Source organism: Triturus cristatus, chromosome 11, assembly GCF_964204655.1.
Source record: "Triturus cristatus chromosome 11, aTriCri1.1, whole genome shotgun sequence".
NCBI lineage: Eukaryota > Metazoa > Chordata > Amphibia > Caudata > Salamandridae > Triturus > Triturus cristatus.
Window position 1 is genome coordinate 669,274,842 of NC_140594.1, and position 18,843 is coordinate 669,293,684.

Genomic DNA, 18,843 nt, shown 5'->3' on the forward strand with positions numbered 1-18,843 from the left:
GCGTGAGGCTGGAGAGCGGAGCTGCGGCATGAACCAAGCACGCTGCCCGTTCGGCGGTCAGGGCACAATACTGTTTGGGCAGATAGCGGCGTGGGAAAAAGGATACTTTGAGTTGTCAGCGGTGTTAGCGGTGTGGAGCACACTGCCTGTGATCGCGTGAGGCCAAGAGAGAGGGGGGCTGCAATCTGAAACGAGCACACTGCCCGTGAAATGGTCGGTACACAAGTAAGATCCAATTTACCTCAAATATGTGCTAGCAATCGTTATCTCACACATAGATCTCTCCGGCTGGCCTGACCTTTATGCCTGTCCTCAACATGGCGGCTATTTAACGGTTACAGTGAGAATTAAAAGCAACTCAATCAAGCGCCGCCCATATCAATACGCAAGCCTCATTACAAGAATAAGGCAGACACAACCAGTAAGGAAACGATTGCTTGATCTCCTTGTGAATTTTAGCTGCACTCCATCTGCTGCTTGTTTCTGACTGCTGCCTGACCTTAAGATGGCAAATGTGAACAATCATTTCCTGGTGAGGAAATATGAGGTAAACTCAGAAGGCTGCCTGACATCTGTTTCCTGACCTTAAGATGGCGAATGTGAACAATCATTGCCCGGTGAGGTAATATGATTCAGAAGGCTGCCTGACTTCTGTTGCCTGACCTTAAGATGGCAAAGGTGAGGTAGTATGACAAGGCATAGTGATAAAATGCGCAAACACCCACGGACCACCTTATCGCCAACTGGAAAAAAACTGCGAACATGGAATGATCAATGTTCGGTGAGGTAACAAGACAGGGAAACTGATAAATTGCACAACCATGAAACACACTAAGGTGGCCACCGACGGAGAGTAGCTAGCCTTGGAAGCTCCAGGCTGAAGATAATCTTCTGTTTTAAAATCCCCACCTAACCTAGCCATCCTGCATCATCGCCTATTGATTCGATTTAGTCTTACCATTATTACTGGCATCCAGTTCACATATCGAGGTTGATGAGCGTTGGCCTAGAGACCGCATGACGAGCGACTGTGCATCCTTCGAAGAGCCCGAGATGGCCTGGGCTCAAGTTAGCTCAGCAACAAGAGAGCGTTTCGCACTCCCGTCTTCCCCGAGCCCCTGCAGTTGTCGCGCTGCTATTACTGCGGTCATTATCACTAAACACCTATTAGTACATCAGTTTCAGTTATGATACTGCATTGTAAACTAGGTACATGACTTCTCGGCCTTCGGTACTCACTATGCCCCGCCCCCTTTTCTTGGGTCTCTACTTCCAGGACCCCCTACTAATTGGGCTACCTTTCCACCCTTATTCTCTGTCTACTACACTACTTCAGTCAACATGGCACAAAATACGTACCAGGCCCCTAACCCCTTTGTCCAATCTGGCGTAAACTCGGTTAAGATCATCTACCCACCCAACCTATCGCTAAAGGCTAAGAAAACCTTTAAGCACAATAACCTCAAGAGATGGCTGGAAACACTGATATCGGACACATATACCTCAAATAAGGGCACTATAGTGACTGATCTCATCTTCTACACAAACAGACGAGCGCAGTGGAGAAAGGCTCTCACCTCTATGCTGCACTCAAAACGGACCAAAACTCCACATGGTTTCCGTTTAACCACGCTTCCATCCCCGACCCTTATGGCGGAGCTGACTATCTCCCTTTACAATAATGGTAATGTCCCTATCCAAGCATCGGACCTGAACCTCAAGCGTTTCAATTCTGCCTTTTTGAAGTTCAAGAACTCTCTAACTAATTCCAACACCTCCACTGACAGTCAAAATGTGCCACTCAATGGCTCTGATACAGAAGCGATTGACGGCCCCTCCTCCCCACTGCCCACGCTCACGTCTGCTAACATGATCCCCTCAGCTCGACCCAAGTTGGCAGATGCTATCCCAACCCCCCACACCACGAACTTGGAAAACCCACGTCTATCTCGTGCCGATGAAGGTTTAACTGACCAGAGGACCTCCCACCTTGTTGATAGCCGTACCAATGCTCCTCCTCTACATTGCCTCTCTTCCTATCCTCAATGCCTGGTATCACACACTATTCGTTCCAATAACGGGAATGATGACCACCCTACCAACCCTAACTATCAGACAGGATTGGCTACTCAACCTTTAGGCCCGGATCTTCCAATCTCATGGCCAGGAACCTTGTTGATGTTTCCTATACATTGAACAATAACAGATACTCACCCTCACTATCACTACATGCTTCACCACCCTCTACTCCTCCTAACGCCACTCCGCCTCCCCACTCCAAAGTCTGAGACCTATCTCGAGTATGACCCTATCTCCCTATGTAGTTGTGCCAATGGCCCTACCAAACCCTCTACTAACCCTACCACAGCGGAACCTATCCTACCTGCGCGAGTTACTCCAGCGAAAAAGTGCCTAAACAATCAAGGCCTTGAGAAGAAGATTGATGACCTCAAACATGATATATCGGTATTCAAAGAGCTGGCGCAAAACATTCTGCAGTTCTCCTTGAATATGGAGAAACGTAGGGTTTCACCCCCATGCAGAGGTATGATATCTTCAATCCACAGAAGCTTTACTCTACCAAAGACATTACCTCATTCTGCTCCTATCTTAGCACAAGCTGGAGCTCAAGGCCTCTGCCTAACCACCTCTTTTGGCCCCATAGACCCCTACCTCAGTTATCTGATGAAGACATTCTCGCCCTGCTAGGGTCCTACACTAAATCAAAGATGGACTCCCAACCCAACTTTACTCTCAACATCCCCTCAATCATTGCTAACCCTGACAGGGAACCAAGCCTTAATCTCAGAAAGTTGAACATAGAAAACCTACTTCACATAAACACCTTGACTCAAGAAGTGGTCACTTCCAACCGGCACATCAACGCAATGCTACTCAATTGTAGATCAGCTGTGAAACACGCAACTGATATTTCTGATCTCATCATTGCGCATAATTTGGACCTTCTGATCATCACTGAAACCTAGCTCAGTGATACTTCCTCCCCAATTCTTGATATCTTAATCCCTCCTGACTACTCTATTCTCAGAAGTGATCGCCTGGATAAAACGGGAGGGGGCATTGCCTGCATTCATCGCTGGGCGTGTGCAAGGATGTGTGCTCTGGATCACCGCTGGACCCCATCCCTCAGAAATTTTGGAAGGAACTGGGTTCTGAGACTTTTCCGCAACTTTACCAGATATGTATTCAATCACTCAGCAGTGGAGTGGTTCCGTCTTGTTGGAAGGAAGCGATGGTCTCACCCCTTTTGAAGAAACCTTCTCTGGATCCCACCTGTTATGGGAACTACAGACCTATCTCCCTGTTGCCTTTTCCGGTAAAGATAGTGGAGCGCTTGGTTAGCCAGGCGCTCTCTGGTTTCCTGGAGGGTAATAATAAGTTGGAGGAAAATCAATTTGGCTTCCGACCCGGGCATGGGACGGAGACCGCACTGGTAACCGTGTTAGATGACCTTCGGATGCGTGCGGACAAGGGTCAATCTGCAACGTTGATACTGCTAGATTTGTCCGCCGCATTCGACACGGTCAACCATGATACTCTATTGCAAAGGTTAGAGGAGGTGGGAGTTACAAATCTGGCTTTGAAGTGGCTCCGCTCTTACCTGTCAGGTAGATGGCAGGCAGTATTTTTGCCTCCGTATCAATCTGTTTTTTTGCCTAATGAGCATGGTGTTCCTCAGGGATCCTCAATCAGCCCTGTCTTGTTTAATGTATATATGCGGCCACTGGTGGAGATTATTAAAACTAATAACATCAGGGCGGTCAATTATGCTGATGACACGCAACTGATTGTATCCCTGGAGGGGGATCATGCTGACTCTCAAATAATGTTTCATAAATGTATGACCGAAATGGTGTCTTGGTTGAATAACAATGCTCTGCAATTCAATAATACCAAAACCGAGATTCTGCACTGTGCAGTGGGTAAAGTGCCGAAGGTTTTGCCATCTAATTTTTGGCCTTTCCCCTTGGATACACCTCTGGTTCCTGTGAAGACAGTGCGTAATCTGGGGGTTAACTTCAACGAGAAGCTTAGCCTGGAGTCACATGTGAATAAAGTAGCCTCGAACTGCCACATGATCATCAGAGGCTTACGCAAGGTGTTACAACTCCTACCCGCTAAAGTTAGAGGTACAGTAGTCAGGTGTACTATCCTCACCCGCCTGGACTACTGTAATGCCTTGCTGCTTGAGTCTCCTGGCTACTTGGTTCTGCGACTCCAGCGTATCCAGGCAGCAGCAGCAAAGCTTGCCTTAATGAGACCTCACAATGCATCAACTACTAAGGCATTAGTGGAGCTACACTGGCTTCCGGTGCGACAAAGAATCTTGTTTAAATCCTTGTGCACGGTTTTCAAAGCTCTTCATGGGCTTGGACCTAAACCGCTGCAACGTAGGTTCAGCTGGTATGTACCCACGCGCAGCTTGCGCTCTGCGGTAGCTAGATTGGCCAGGATTCCGAAGACAAAGAGAACTACTATGGAGGGGCGAGCGTTGCAGCTGCGCGTCTGAGGAATAGTCTCCCACTAGAGCTGAGACAGATACAGGATTTGCTGCAGTTCCGTAAGCAAATTAAGACCTGGCTTTTTCCCAGAGCATAATTTGCTGGTCTTGTCCAGCCTTAGTTGTGTCTCTTTTTTTGCTGTGTCTTAGCGCCAGGATGCCCGTAGGGTTACAGTGCGCTCTACAAATGAAAATACATACATACATACATCGCTCCAACCTCAGAGTAAAACAATCATCTTGTACTGTCTTATCCACGTTTGAATAGCTAGTCTCTGAAATCTGGAACAAAGGCAAGAAGATTTGTCTGCTGCACTCGATCTATCACCCTCCTGCTGACAATCTAGTCTTTACAGAGCAAATCATGGAGGTCATCAGCTCGAGCTCGGACCAACTCTGCCACATATTCCTCGGAGACTTCAACCTTCTTGGAATGACACAAATGATCCAATTGTCCATTCCTTTAAGACCTTCCTCTCTGACATCAATTTCCCACAGCCCTGTAATGGCCCTACTCACAATAAAGGCGCCACTCTAGACATCATCATTGCCAAAGACAACTTCATACAAATAGGAAAAATACTACCCTGTGACTGGTCTGATCACTTTCAAATTCCATTCCTCATCTTAGACAAGGGACTGGATCAACAGGGGCAACCCCTTAGAGCAAAACAAATGACTCACAATATGAGGGACCTCGACATTAACATGATAACCTCAATCACCAAAAATAGACTACAACCCCCCTCTAATTTGACCAACCTTGATGATCTTTCTGAGCACTACTTTAACACTTTTTCTAACATTCTTGACTCTGTTGCTCCGAAACAGCTCAAAAGGATCCCGGTCAAACTCTCTAAACCATGGTTTAATGGTCCCCTTAACGATGAACAGCGCAATCGAAGACTCTCCGAGAGACTCTGGAGAAACTCGCCTTCCACCACAGCACTCTCTCAATTGAGAAAGGTGGAAGCATTTACAACAAACACATACGCTTGGCAAAAATCGAACACTTCAGATCTCAACTGGATGGAGCTAAAAATAGACCAAAAAAACTCTTCGAACTCATTAAGGAACAATCTAACCAATCTTCTAACCAGAGCTCTGCTCCGTTATCCTTGCTCCCTAGTGTTGATGATTTTACAGCTCACTTTGCTGAAAAAACAACGAAAATAGAGCTGGAGCTATTACCCTCCACCCCAATTTTGTATCCCCTCAGGGGAGGGGGATGAATCCATGACAATTTACCACCGGCCTTTGGGCAGCTCTCTCTAAAACAATGCTTCTTGGAGCAGTTTTCTCCTACCAGACTACACTGAGATACTTTGCAACATGTCATCCATCAAACCCTCCAACCACTTTGATGATCCTCTACCCGCCAAGCTCTATAAAGATTTAATCTCAGCCATTCTTCCTCTTTGGTCTAAGATCATTCATGAATCCCTCATACAGGGAAAGATTCCGAACTGCCTAAAAGTTCGGCAAGTTACTCCCATTCCTAAGATGCCTAATGCGGACCTATCAGATCCTACCAACTTCCGACCTATCACCAGCAGCATGACTCTAGCAAAAGTGCTTGAAAAATGCATTAATTCTCAGCTCTGCAAACATATTGAGAAATATCAACTCCTGGATCCTCACCAGTCAAGATTCAGAGCAGGACACAGCACTGAAACAGCACTAACTCACATCGTTGATGACGCCGTGAGGGCCCTTGACCAAAATGTCCCTTGTCTCCTGATCCTTCTAGACCTGTCCTCAGCCTTCGATACCATCAAACATGAAAACTTGATTGATCTCCTAAAACATAGGATGGGATTATCGGGCCCGGTCCTAAATTGGTTTGCCTCCTTCCTTCACAACCATACGCAAAGGATAAAAGTTAATCATGCCCTAGCTTCCAGTACCCCTGTCCTGATTGGAGTCCCCCAAGGTTCTACGCTCTTGCCCACTCTCTTCAATCTATTTATAGAGCCTCTTGCAGTCATTCTGAACAGAGCCAACATTCAATACCACAGGTATGTGGATGACACACAATTGTACCTGAAGATCTCATCACAGGAGGACATAAAAACTTTAAATGCTGCACTTGCACAAACTCAACGATGGCTAGCCCAGAACCATCTCTTACTAAATACTCTCAGAAATGAATTTCTTTTGATCACCCCACCTAATCACTCAGCTCCTACCCTTGACTGGATTCAACAACTAACTGCTCTGAACTGCACACCTCACATTGTAGACTCTGCTAAATCTTTAGGTGTTACCTTGGATAAACATCTAAATATGCAAGCACATATCAGCGCTACTACTAGGGGAGCCAATTTCCAACTCAACACACTGAAGAAAATCAAATCATTCCTCCCCCCTGATGACCCCAGGCCGGCGGTACAATCCCGGATTATCCCTAGATTGAAATATGGATTGGTGACCCTCCCGGACTTTCTAAAGCCAGCTTAGCACCACTCAGAGCTACCTTGAATGCTTCAGCCAGGCTTTTAACGGGATCTAGGAAATTTGATCACATTTCACCTGACCTGTTGCAGCTAAACTGGTTGTCTATTGAAGCTAGAATCTGAATCAAGATTACTTGTCTGACTCATAAAGCCATACACCACAATACCCCATACTACCTAGCAAATAAACTTGAGCTATCGGGCTCTAGCAGGAACCGCAGAAGTACGTCCACCCTTCTCTTGAAACCGCCTAGATTCAAAAAGAAAAGATCATACAACCGTGCGTTCACCGGTCTTGCTCCGAGAATCTGGAACTCCTTGCCATCCGAGATCAGATCAAATCTTTCCACTACTTCCTTTAAAAAACTGGTCAAAAGACTACTAATGAACGAACGTTAATCGCACTGATCATGTTCGTGTGTTTTGTCAATAACCAAATTCTTGATAAATTCTCACTGATGTTCTACTGGCAGGGTTCTCAATTTGGCTGAAGACAGCCATAGATGAAGTCATTCCCACCCGGAGGACCAAGACCCCGTACAGTTCTAATAGGGTTCCATGGTATACACGTGAGCTCAGAGGGGAAAAACAAGTCCTCCGCCGGGCTGAACGCCTATGGCGGAAATCTCTAGCCCCAGGCGACAAGGAGATATTTAAATCTAAATTAGACTACTATAAAGACTCTCTCATTAAAACTAAATCAGCCTATTATAAAGCCAGGATTAACAAAGCAAGTGACACGCAAAAAGAGACTTTCACTATACTTAGGGAACTGAGTAGGCTGCCCGAACAGAAACCAACTTCTAGTCAAGCCGAATGTGACAAAATCCAGAATTATTTTCTAGCTAAAGTTGAAGACATCATTCTGGCTATCAAGAATTCGCGTATTGCCCCTTGCCTACAACCAGTTGAGGAGGAGCCCCTTGGTTCCCTGAAGCCCCCCTTTTATCAGCTCCCGTTGCTTGAACCAGCGGCTCTAGCTCGTATAGTGGCTAAAGTGAAATCCGGGTCCCCGGAGGACATCTGTCCCCCCAAGGTGTTCATCTGGTTGAGGCTGAGGTCCTGTCTGTCCTGAATTCATCTTTGAGTTCTGGACTGGTTCCTCAGAAGTTCAAGGAATCAATAGTACTTCTACTGCTGAAGAAAGCTGGGGCTGATGTTAAAAACCTGAAGAATTTCCGCCCCATTTCCCAATTCCCGTTCTTGGCTAAAGTCCTTGAACAGCATGTGCTCCAAGCCCTCACATCACATACTGAGCAACACCACTTGCTGCACCACCGGCAAGCAGGTTTTCGGGCACACAACAGTGCTAAGCTGGTGATGCTCTCAGTTTTGGACGATTTACGGCTTGCAGCAGATAAGAAAGATCCATTCTGCTCTGATCATGCTCGATCTCTCAGCCGCCTTTGATACGGTGAATCATGGGCGGCTACTTTCTCGTTTGCAGCAGCTGGGAGTTACAGGGACGGCCCTTCAGTGGTTTACTTCCTTTCTGGAAGACCGCCAGCAGAAAGTCCAGCTGGGCACCCTCATGTCCAAGCAGGGCACTCTCCATTGGGGTGTCCTGCAGGGTTCGGCGTTGCCCCCCCTGCTCTTTAACATCTATCTCCAACCCTTGATTGAGGCCCTGGCCAAGTTAGACTGCCAGGTGTTTAATTATGCGGACGACACCCAGCTAATAGTCCGTATTGATCACACCTGTGACTCACAACGCAATGTCCAGAACATCCTCAGTTACACCATGAACTGGATGACTCTGAATTCTTTAAAAGTGAACCCTGACAAGACCGAAGTTCTGGTACTCTTTCCAGACTCTTCCCCTTGGTCCGGCCTGTTCTGGCCTCAAGAGCTTGGCGCCACCCCCACGCCAGTATCTGCCGTGAAGAGCCTAGGTATCAAACTAGACACTGGACTGACCATGAAGAACCAGGTTTCCGCTGTGGTGGGAAGCTGTATCGGATTACTGCATCAGCTCCGGAAGCTATCGGCCCTTCTGTCATCCTCTACCATGCAAACGGTGGTAACTGCTTTAGTATTGTCTCGGCTCGACTACGGAAATGCAGTTTACATCGTGCTCCCTATATCACTCTTGAGGAAACTTCAGGTAATCATGAATGATGCAGCAAGGCTGATATTTAAGCTGCCTCGTAAAATGCATGCCATTCCCCAGCGGCGTGATTTGCATTGGCTACCTATTAAACAAAGGGTAAGCTTCAAGGGCCTGTGTATTGCACACAAGTCCCTGTTTGGTGAAGCCCCCAATTACATTAAAGATCGTCTGAAGCCCTATGTCCCGGGCCGCCACCTTCGCTCTTCGCAGGCCAGTTTCCTCACCTGCCCTGATTTAGTATGACAACACTGGGGGGCCGTGCCTTTTCAGTTTGTGTCCCACAGATGTGGAATAAACTCCCAGAGGTTCTGCGCAAGGACACAAATCTTCTTTCATTTCGGAGGAGGTTGAAGACCATGCTATTCCTAGAGGCCTTTGTGTAGGTTTATGGGGATTAGGCCAACTCAAGCTTTCTGCCTGGTTATGTCTGTTGTCTAAGAGGAAGCGCTTAGAGACCTTTGGTGATTAGCGCTATACAAATAACAACAAACATAAACATATATGTTTTTACCTTCTTTTTGCATTCTTTTTGTCCCAATCCTCGATAGCTCCTTTAACTGCATCATTTGTTGATTTTTGCTTGATCCCCTTTTGTTAATATTCCTTGATGCTCATCGCACATCTTATTCTTTCCATTGTATGATGTTTTCCTCGGAGCGCTCTATGGCGCCTCTGATACACCCTACTCATTACTCTTGAATGTTTTCCCACAGGTTGTACTTTCACTTACCTCCTTTATGTTTTGTATAATGGCTGAACACAACCCTGTACAGCGCTCTGATTCCCCTTTGGGTCCTGTTCGCGCTCTATTAAACTTTTCAAATAAATAAATAAGTGGAACTCCCTGAGGTGTGGTGTGATGTGAGTTCTTTGTGAGAGGTTGAGGATGTTTCTTGCGGCAGAGTTCTGGATGGTTTGTGGTCTTCTGATGAGTTGCTTGGTGATCTTGGTGTAGAGAGGGTTCCTATAGTCCAACTTGCTATTGACTAGGGTGTGTGATGTTTTTTCTGGTGTTGCCTGGGAGCCATTTGAAGATAATTCTCAGCATAGTCAGGATGTAGAAGTAGGATGCAGTGATGTGTTGACTTCTGCAGTCATGTCTGGTCTACTGTCATGACTCCCTCCTGCAGGGTTGTATGAATGTGGGAAGTAGAAACACTACATGTACCAGCAGGCACCTCGACGGGCAGCCGGGTCAAACCCTGGAGTCTGGGCCGCCATATAAGGCCTTCCTCTAGGGGGATCCAGGGCTTGTTACCTGCAGTGATTTCAAGGTGGTTTGTGATATTGCCGAGACATTCAGGACGCCGATTCTCAGCCATGCTGTGCTGAGAGAACGCCACGGAAAAGACCAAGGAGGCTCCTGCTTTGTTGTTTGTTCATGTCCCGGAGCAGCAAGGCTGCTGCGTTTATCAGCCATTCGCCCCAGAGCTTGCCGACTGGGAGAGCTGAATTCTCGAAGGGCCTGGGGTCCCATGAGTGAGCGGTGGCAATCAGGAGGTTTGCTTCGACATTTTGCCGCTTTTGTTGAGTTAGCGAGGAGCGTGGTGTTATAAGCTCCCTCGCTTGAACTTAGTTTTGAACCATGCCGGTTCGGATGTATGGGATAGTTCTAGGAGTGCGGCCTCTCGCGTCAGGGAACTGAAAGGAGAGCAACCCTGCACGGCCGTTCAGTGTTTGCTGAGCCATCACTGTATAGAGCACACCAGTGTGAGACGCATCACACTAACAGTAACCCATTTTCGTATTATTTAAACATTGCCCTGGCTTTCATGGAGAGAGTCTTTTCACCCTGACATTTACTTTGTTCCTTTTAGGTCTCGCCTGACCCAGCGCATGCGCTGATCTGGCGAGACTTTTTGAGAGGGCTCCAAAAAGTGCTACCAGACCAGCCTAGAGCTACAGTGCATGTGCGCGGGCGCGCGCACCGCGATTACTTTCACTTTCACGGCCGCTTTGATGTTTGATCGCGATCACTTTCGCGGCCGCACGGCCGCTTGGCATAGCCAATAGGTCTCACTTTTGGGACCTAATAAGTATTTCGTTATGCAACTGTTGCATGGCTAAACACTTATATGGTCCCAAAGGCGAGACCTATTGGCTATGCCAGTGCTTGTTATTTTTGGGTTTCCCTGCTATTGACTGCCTGTGACTTTTGAGATACATACAGGGCACATGTAAGTACACCATCAGAAAAGGAAGGAGGGCAGGCAGTAACACTCAGAGAGAGAGAGAGGTGTATATGTGTGGGTACTGTACGAATGCTTGTTCTTTGTCTCACATATAGCCTGCTATGCTCAGTTGATGGGTCTATTCTAGTGTATGTACCTGCCTAGACATTGCAGAACGAGGAGTCATGTAGGAGTAGTGCAGCGGAGATTCCGTTCGTTCTCCTTTGTTTTTTCCCCTTTCCCTTGTGCACTACAGTACAGAGTGGAGTGTATAACATCCCCCTGTGGGGTAGTGCAAAGGGACTTTGGGATGTACGCATCGTCCCGCTGGATTTGTCTCTAAAGGTTAGAGAACCTGAATTGTACCCTGACATCTACTGTCAATTATGGTTCTGAGGTGCCTGGCATAACTCCTGGGTGTGGAATCAAGTTTGACTGGCAGCCAGTTGAAGCCCCATGGCGAGGTGTTCTTTCCAAAGATCACAACTTCTGTCTTGTCGGTGTTGAGCTTGAGACAGTTGGTTTTCATTGATTTAGCGACTTAGGTCAGGCATGAGGTGAACTCGTGTGTTGGGGGACTTGTCCAAGAGGGAGAGTAGGAGTTGCATATCATCTGTGTAGGAGAGAATATTGATGCTGTGTGCGCAGATGATATTGACCAGAGGGATCATGTATGCATTGAAGAGGGTGTGGGTGAGGGATGAAACTTGAGGTACTCTAGAGAGGAGTTTAAGGCTTCTGAGTAATCGTGGTGCCAGACTGACATCTTGTGTTCTATCTGTTAAGAAGGAGCAGATCCAGCAGAGAGCGGAACGTGTGGGTTAGAGGGGCTGGTGGTTGCTGAGGTGCTCAGTGAGGTATCGGTTCATTAGTTACTCTAATTCCATGGCCACTTTGGGGTAGGAGGGAGATGCATCCGTAGTTGGAGAGCATCGCTGGGTCAATGGATAGTTTCTTGAGCAGGTGCATGATGGTGGCATGTATCCTGGTGCCCGGGAATGTGGCTGAGTAGATGGAGGAATGGAGGATGGGTGTTGGTGCTTTGTTGATTGATAGAAGCTTTTTGGTGGGGGGATAGTCAGATGAGGCTCCAAAGTGGATGGGCTTCATGGTAGCGGCGTTTCTTACATTTGTGATGGCGGGCCACATGGTTAGGGTTCGTTCTTTCTTTGGCCATGATGAGAAATTGAGTTACCACAATGACGGGGTCCATATGAGGGTCCATATTGCCATTTACGGAGGTGATTATGTTACAGAAGAATTGCTTACCTATGTGCATTTCTTCAATGTAGCTCACAAGCTACTATCACCTTCATCAGCTCATCACCAGTCCTAGGATAATCTGTATCTGATGGCTCAGTGGCCTAAGGAATCCCACTGCATAGATATGTTTTTGGCCTTTTGGACACAGGTTCAAATCCTGGCCTTCTGAGGCCAATAAAATGACAACCACTACAATAAGTAACAAAAAACAGCTGTGCACACTATGGTATGGTGCTGTGGTGACTGTCGCCTGACTGCAAAATGCTGGAGAAGCTATGGCATTGAGTCTGAGAAAAGCTACAAATGATCATTTATGATTGTAAGACAGCTGTTCATGGAGATGTGGAACATGAGGCAGACTTGCAGAAGGATCTTTCCTTCAGCTGGTGGACCTTGTTGCATCATATTTCCTGTTACATGAATCTCTAGTCATGTTGCACAGCGCTTCTCTCAAAGATCCACTGTGTCAGCATGTGTGCCTTGTTGAATTCTATTGTTTTCTAGTTGTTGGTTTAGTTACTTTGACATCAACCAGGTTTTGAAGGGGACCCATGACAGTTTGGAGCGAAGTGCGCAGATTTGCAACATTTTAGTATTTTTCTACACTTGACATGGAAATATATTTTTCTTGAGTATATTGTTGTGTTATGGACTTAAACAAACATAAGCAAACTAAATGAAAAAAACATCCCAATTATACTATGTAAAATATCAACTGTCACCTCTTGTGCATTATCATCCACCTTTGTTATGTATATATTGAGGCAGTATGTGCCCATCCTTCCAAGAGGAAGACACCACCATATAATTATTAAGGGGGTGATAGGGCAGTGACAGGATCTTGGCCAGTTTAATGTTTCAAGTGCCCACTAAACTTAACCTGAGTGGCGAAAATGTTGGTGCAGCTTGCATTATCACTAGTGATTGATAACTATGGGCTGATACACCCCCAGGTGTGCAGATTTTACGCTTTCTTAGAGGCTTAAGACCTGTTTTCTTACCTCCTGACTGGCTACTTTGGAGTTTAGCCACATAGGTAGGCATGAACCCATTAGTCAATCCCATTTGCTGTAGTTGTTTGACCAGACATATCAGTGCAAATGTCTGCAAGACCTTTCGTTAGCAATTCTTTAAATAAACTTAGAGTGGGCTTTGACTTCACCCGGAAGAGTATTCTCTCAGACTTTATTTTGTAGGCTACTTGTTATATGATTCCTCCTACTATGCAGTACTTGTATTGAACGAATGAATGAACAAATGAATGAATGAATGAATGGGGTATTTATAGAGTGCGTGGCATAGAGTGCGTGGCTATTCCGAGGAATGTCCCGGCGTTGATGGGCATAGCCCAAAGAAAGTGCCCACCCAATATGACCCTACTGTCCCACAGAGAAGAACCAGGTTTTATGTTTTATCCTAATTGCGGCCTCAGAAGAGATCAGGTGCAGTTTGTGAGGGAGCTCATTCAATGCCTGAGCAGCACGAAAGGAAAAAGCTTTGCCGCCCCTTCGAACATGCTTGTAGCGCAGGATTGACAGAAGTGAACCACAAGCAGAGCACCGCACACTGGAGGGGAGGTACTGGACAAATCTCCTTGCCAAGTAGTCAGTGCTACAGATGTAACTGCCCTGTGCACCAAAACTAAGGCTTTAAATAGGATCTGTTTCTTGATGGGCAACCAATGTAGAGCTTGCAGGATCGACGAGGTCGAAGAACGCCTAGGTAGACTCAGAAGAAGTCTAGCGGCTGGATTTTGGACCACCTGCCGGCAATTCACCAGGGTTTCCACCGCTCCTACATAAAGGGTTTTAGCGTAGTCCAGGCTCGAGGTGATCAAAGCATGGATCACCACTTTTCCATCTCCAGAGGCAGGAGGGGCAGGATTTTTTTTTTTTTTAAGAGTGTGGAGCGAGGGGAGGAGCCTAGCGCGCATCTAAGATGGTCGCGTGAGCACAGGGCTCCCCGGACCCTTTCTGCTCCTCGGAATATATCCTGAGATTATCCTGATTTGGTTTATGGAATCTGGGAGATGAAGACCAGCTGATCATATATCTCTTTTTAAAACTCTAATTGGACCTGGGAATCCTGAGTTGTCGTCGTCGGAACTTTTGGGACCCACCCGGCGGAGGTGGCCGGGGTGAAGGTGACCCGTGGGGCCGGGCTGCAATTGAACAACAGCGGCCTCAGCGCGGTGCCAGTTGCCGAGTCAGCGCTTTCGGTTTCGATTTTGGCCTTCAGGAGATCGGCTGGCGTGCGTGCTCAAGGTGGCGAGGTGCCTCCTGGGCCTCTGCCCGAGGCTTGCTTCCATCTGCTACTGGTGGGCCTGACGCCTCCGACCCCCACATCGGCAGTTTGTGGTCCTTTTGCTGGCGCCCGCACACCTTTTGATCGGAGGTCCCATTGAGAGACTGCGCTCGCATGGCGGGCAAAGGGGGTCCGGAGGGGCGCAAGACCAAGGCTTCTCTGCGCGGGGGAGCGGTCCAGAGCAACAACATGGACCGCTACACCCAGGGCAGGGGGCCCCCTGGCGCTACTGGCCTCTCCCCGGATGCTGCGGGGGGAGGCACGACCGTCTCTGCGGAACTTTCCCTGCAGGACATTATGGGCGCCATCGAGGGCATCAGGGAAACCATCGCGACGCAATATGAGGCCCTGGCCCGTAAGATCGACACAGTCGCAATCGATGTCACCCTGATTCGGGCCGACCTCTCCAAAACCAACGAGAAGGTCCAGGCCCTTGATACACGGACCTCCACCCTGGGTGCGGAGGTGTCGGATCTGCGGGCCGCGCTTGGGGACATTAGAGTGGTCAACGACCATATGGCCCGGCGGCTTGAGGACTTCGAGGGACGGGCCCGACGCAACAACATCCGCATCATTGGTGTACCGGAGTCCTCAGACGGCCGCCCGGTGGACCTCGTGGTCGAGGAACTTATCCTGCAACAGCTGTCCCCGGCTGGCCTAAGTAAATTCTTCGCCGTGGAGCGGGCCCATCGAGTTCCGGGCGGCCGGCCGCGGCCGGGGGCCCCCCCGAGGCCTATTGTGGCTAAACTGTTCCACTACAGGGACCGCGACGCTATTCTGCAGGCTTCACGGACCCGTGGCCCGGTCCGCTACGAGAACTCGACTATCAATTTTTATCCGGACTTCACGCAACTGGTCCAGAAACAGCGGATGGGATTCCAAGGGGTGAAGCGCCGTCTCCGCGGGCTGGGCCTGAAGTATTCGATGATCTACCCGGCGAAACTCCGAGTGGAGCATGGAGAGCGGACAGCCTTTTTTGACTCTCCTGTTGCCGCAAGTGACTGGCTGGACTCGATGCCGGACGGGGGTGGCCGGCCCGGGCCCTCTGGGGGCACCGCAGGTGACGGGTCCCCTTAGACTGACATCTGGTCCTTGCTTTTGCGGTTTTGTACTGTACAGTTGGGTCTTACTTCTTTTGCATACTGTGTTTTACCAGGACCCGTGAGGGGCGCGGGCGGGTTCGGGTCCCTTTCCTCCTCCGGGGTCTTTTTGTAGAATGGGGTTAGGGGGGCGACAGGCACACTGCAAGTTGGGGGGGGTCATTGGCCCGCAGGGGTGCAGGGTGGGGGGAGTTGGACTTGGGGTGGGGTTGGGGGGGAAGGGGGGTTGTTTTGTTGTGTGTTTTTTGTTTACAGGGCGAGGTATTGATTTTTGTCCATATTTGGAAACCGTGCTGCGGGCTGGGGGCCTCTTGATCTATTGGAGGGGATGGGGGGAGACGGGTTGAGGCTTATGTCATGGAACGTCAATGGGTTGGGGGATCGTATTAAGCGGGGTGTTGTACTGCAATATTTGCGTCGTGTGACTCCTGATGTGGTGTTTCTCCAGGAGACGCACTTGGTCGGCAATGTCTGCCATGCGATGAACAGGGGGGGATACCGCCTCGTAGCCCATTCTGGTTTCACAACGGGCTCCAGGGGGGTGGACATTCTCCTGCGAACCTCCCTTCCGGTGGAGATCACGAGGATAGTCTCGGATGACAGAGGGCGCTATGTGTGTTTGCTTGGGAGGTGGGAGGGGCAGCCCCTTGCCCTGGTTTCAGTCTACGTCCCCCCGGGTCTCCAGAACTCCACCTTTACTGACTTGGGTCGAATGCTGCTTGACCTTCCGGACGGCCTCCTGCTCATGGGCGGGGACTTTAACTCTGTGGTTTCGGGTGAACTGGATCGTCACCCACCGAGGACCCTCCCCGCTGCCCAGTCATGGCTGGGTGGGATGTTGGAGACCTTCGGCTTGGTGGATAGTTGGAGAATAATGCATCCGACCCAGTGTCAGTTCACCTTTCATTCGGGGGCGCATGGGAGTCTCTCTAGGCTGGACTACTTCCTTATGCCCGCGGCGCAGACTGGTCGGATTCGAGAGGTCAGACACTTGGCGCGTGGTATCTCCGACCATTCTCCGCTGTGGCTTCTCTTTGACACCGGGTCGCGGTCTGCAGGGCGGATAGCTCCTATTAACCCTTGGTACCTGCGGGACCCTGCGACTCGTGACAGCCTGGTTAGGGCCATGGACCAATACTTCAGTGAAAACGAGGGGTCGGTGTCGTCTGCGTTGTCCCTTTGGGAAGCCTTTAAAACTGTGATACGCGGACACGCCCTCGCCCAGATAGTGGTGGCCAAGAAGGTTAGGAGTGAGGCGGTGGTGAAGCTGGAGACTGACATCTCGGGGTTGGAGTCGGCCCTGGAGGCGAATGTTACTCCGGACGGGCTACATGCCCTTAGCCTGAAACAGTTCGAATATAGGTCCCTGGTCACTGACGCGGCCAAAACTATGTATAGGGAGCAGCAGGGCCGATTGTATGACGCGGGGGACAAGGCGGGAAAGTTGATCGCGTGGCTGGACAAAAAGGAGAGAGTGAATCGTGTGGTCCCCGAGTTGCGTGCTGCTGACGGTGTGTGTGTGACTGAGCCGGATGAGATTGTGGAATGTTTCGCTGACCACCTCCGGGCGGTGTACTCCCCGGTGACTGACAGGGATGAGGATGACTCTCGCCTCCTACTGAGAGATATTGCTCTGCCCGGCCTGTCCGTTGAGGACCGGGAGCGGCTGGACGCTCCCTTGTCGTCGGATGAAATAGCGACCGCGATCCGTTCCCTTCGCTCGGGCAAGGCTATGGGTCCTAACGGTCTGCCCATTGAACTATACAAATTGCGTCCTGATAAGCTTGCGCCCTTCCTCAGCCGCATGTTCCGCGACTCTCTCGCGGCGGGTTCCCTTCCGGCCGACCAGCGCTTGGCCACTATAGTCGTTATCCCCAAGGAGGGCAAGCCGCGAGACCGCTGTACTTCTTACCGGCCCATTTCACTGCTCAATGCGGAGCCCAAAATCCTGGCGAAAGTCCTGGCCAATCGATTGTTGAGTGTCGTGTGCGACCTTATTCATCCGGACCAATGCGGCTTTATCCCGCACCGCAACACCGCTCTTAACTTGCGGCGTCTTCACGGTGCCCTTGCCAGGGCGGAGTTCCTCTCCGAACCGGCCGTGCTGGTTTCTTTGGATGCCACGATGGCCTTTGATACTATTGAGTGGCCATTCCTCTGGGCCGTCTTGGATAAATTCGGCTTTGGAGAGGGATTTATTGGCTGGGTGAGGCTCCTTTACACGGGACCCATGGCTCAAGTGGTGGTGAATGGGCGGGTCTCTCGGCCCTTTGCCCTCGGCAGGGGCACGAGGCAGGGGTGCCCGTTGTCCCCGTTGCTTTTTGCTCTCGCCCTGGAGCCGCTCGCTGCCTGGCTCCGTTGGGAGCCCTCGCTTAGAGGGATCCGGTGGGGCCCGGGCTTCGAAGATCGGGTCTCGCTGTATGCGGACGACATTCTCCTGTATCTCACCTCACCGCGGCAGTCACTCAACGTCCTCTTTGACGTTCTGACCTCCTTTGGGAACAATTCGGGTCTCACGATCAATTGGTCTAAATCCTGCGTTTATCCCATCTCTGGTGGTCCTCCTCTCCTGCCGCCTCGGCTCCCGATTCAGATATCTCTGAGCGGCTTTAAGTACCTGGGGATATACGTTTCGCTGGACCCGGTGGCTCGCTATGAGCAGAATCTCCTGCGTCCACTTCGGCGGCTGCGGGAGGACACGGCCCGGTGGTGCAGGCTCCCCCTGTCCCCGCTGGGTCGGGCCGCGCTGTTTAAAATGATGTCCCTTCCCAGGTTCCTCTATGCACTCCAGAACTCCTTCGATGTTATCCCAGTGGCCTACTTTCGGGAGGTGGAGAGCCTGCAGAGGAGACTGGTGTGGGACGGGCGGGCGCGTATTGCTCTTGCCAAGCTCACTCTCCCCTGGTATGACGGGGGC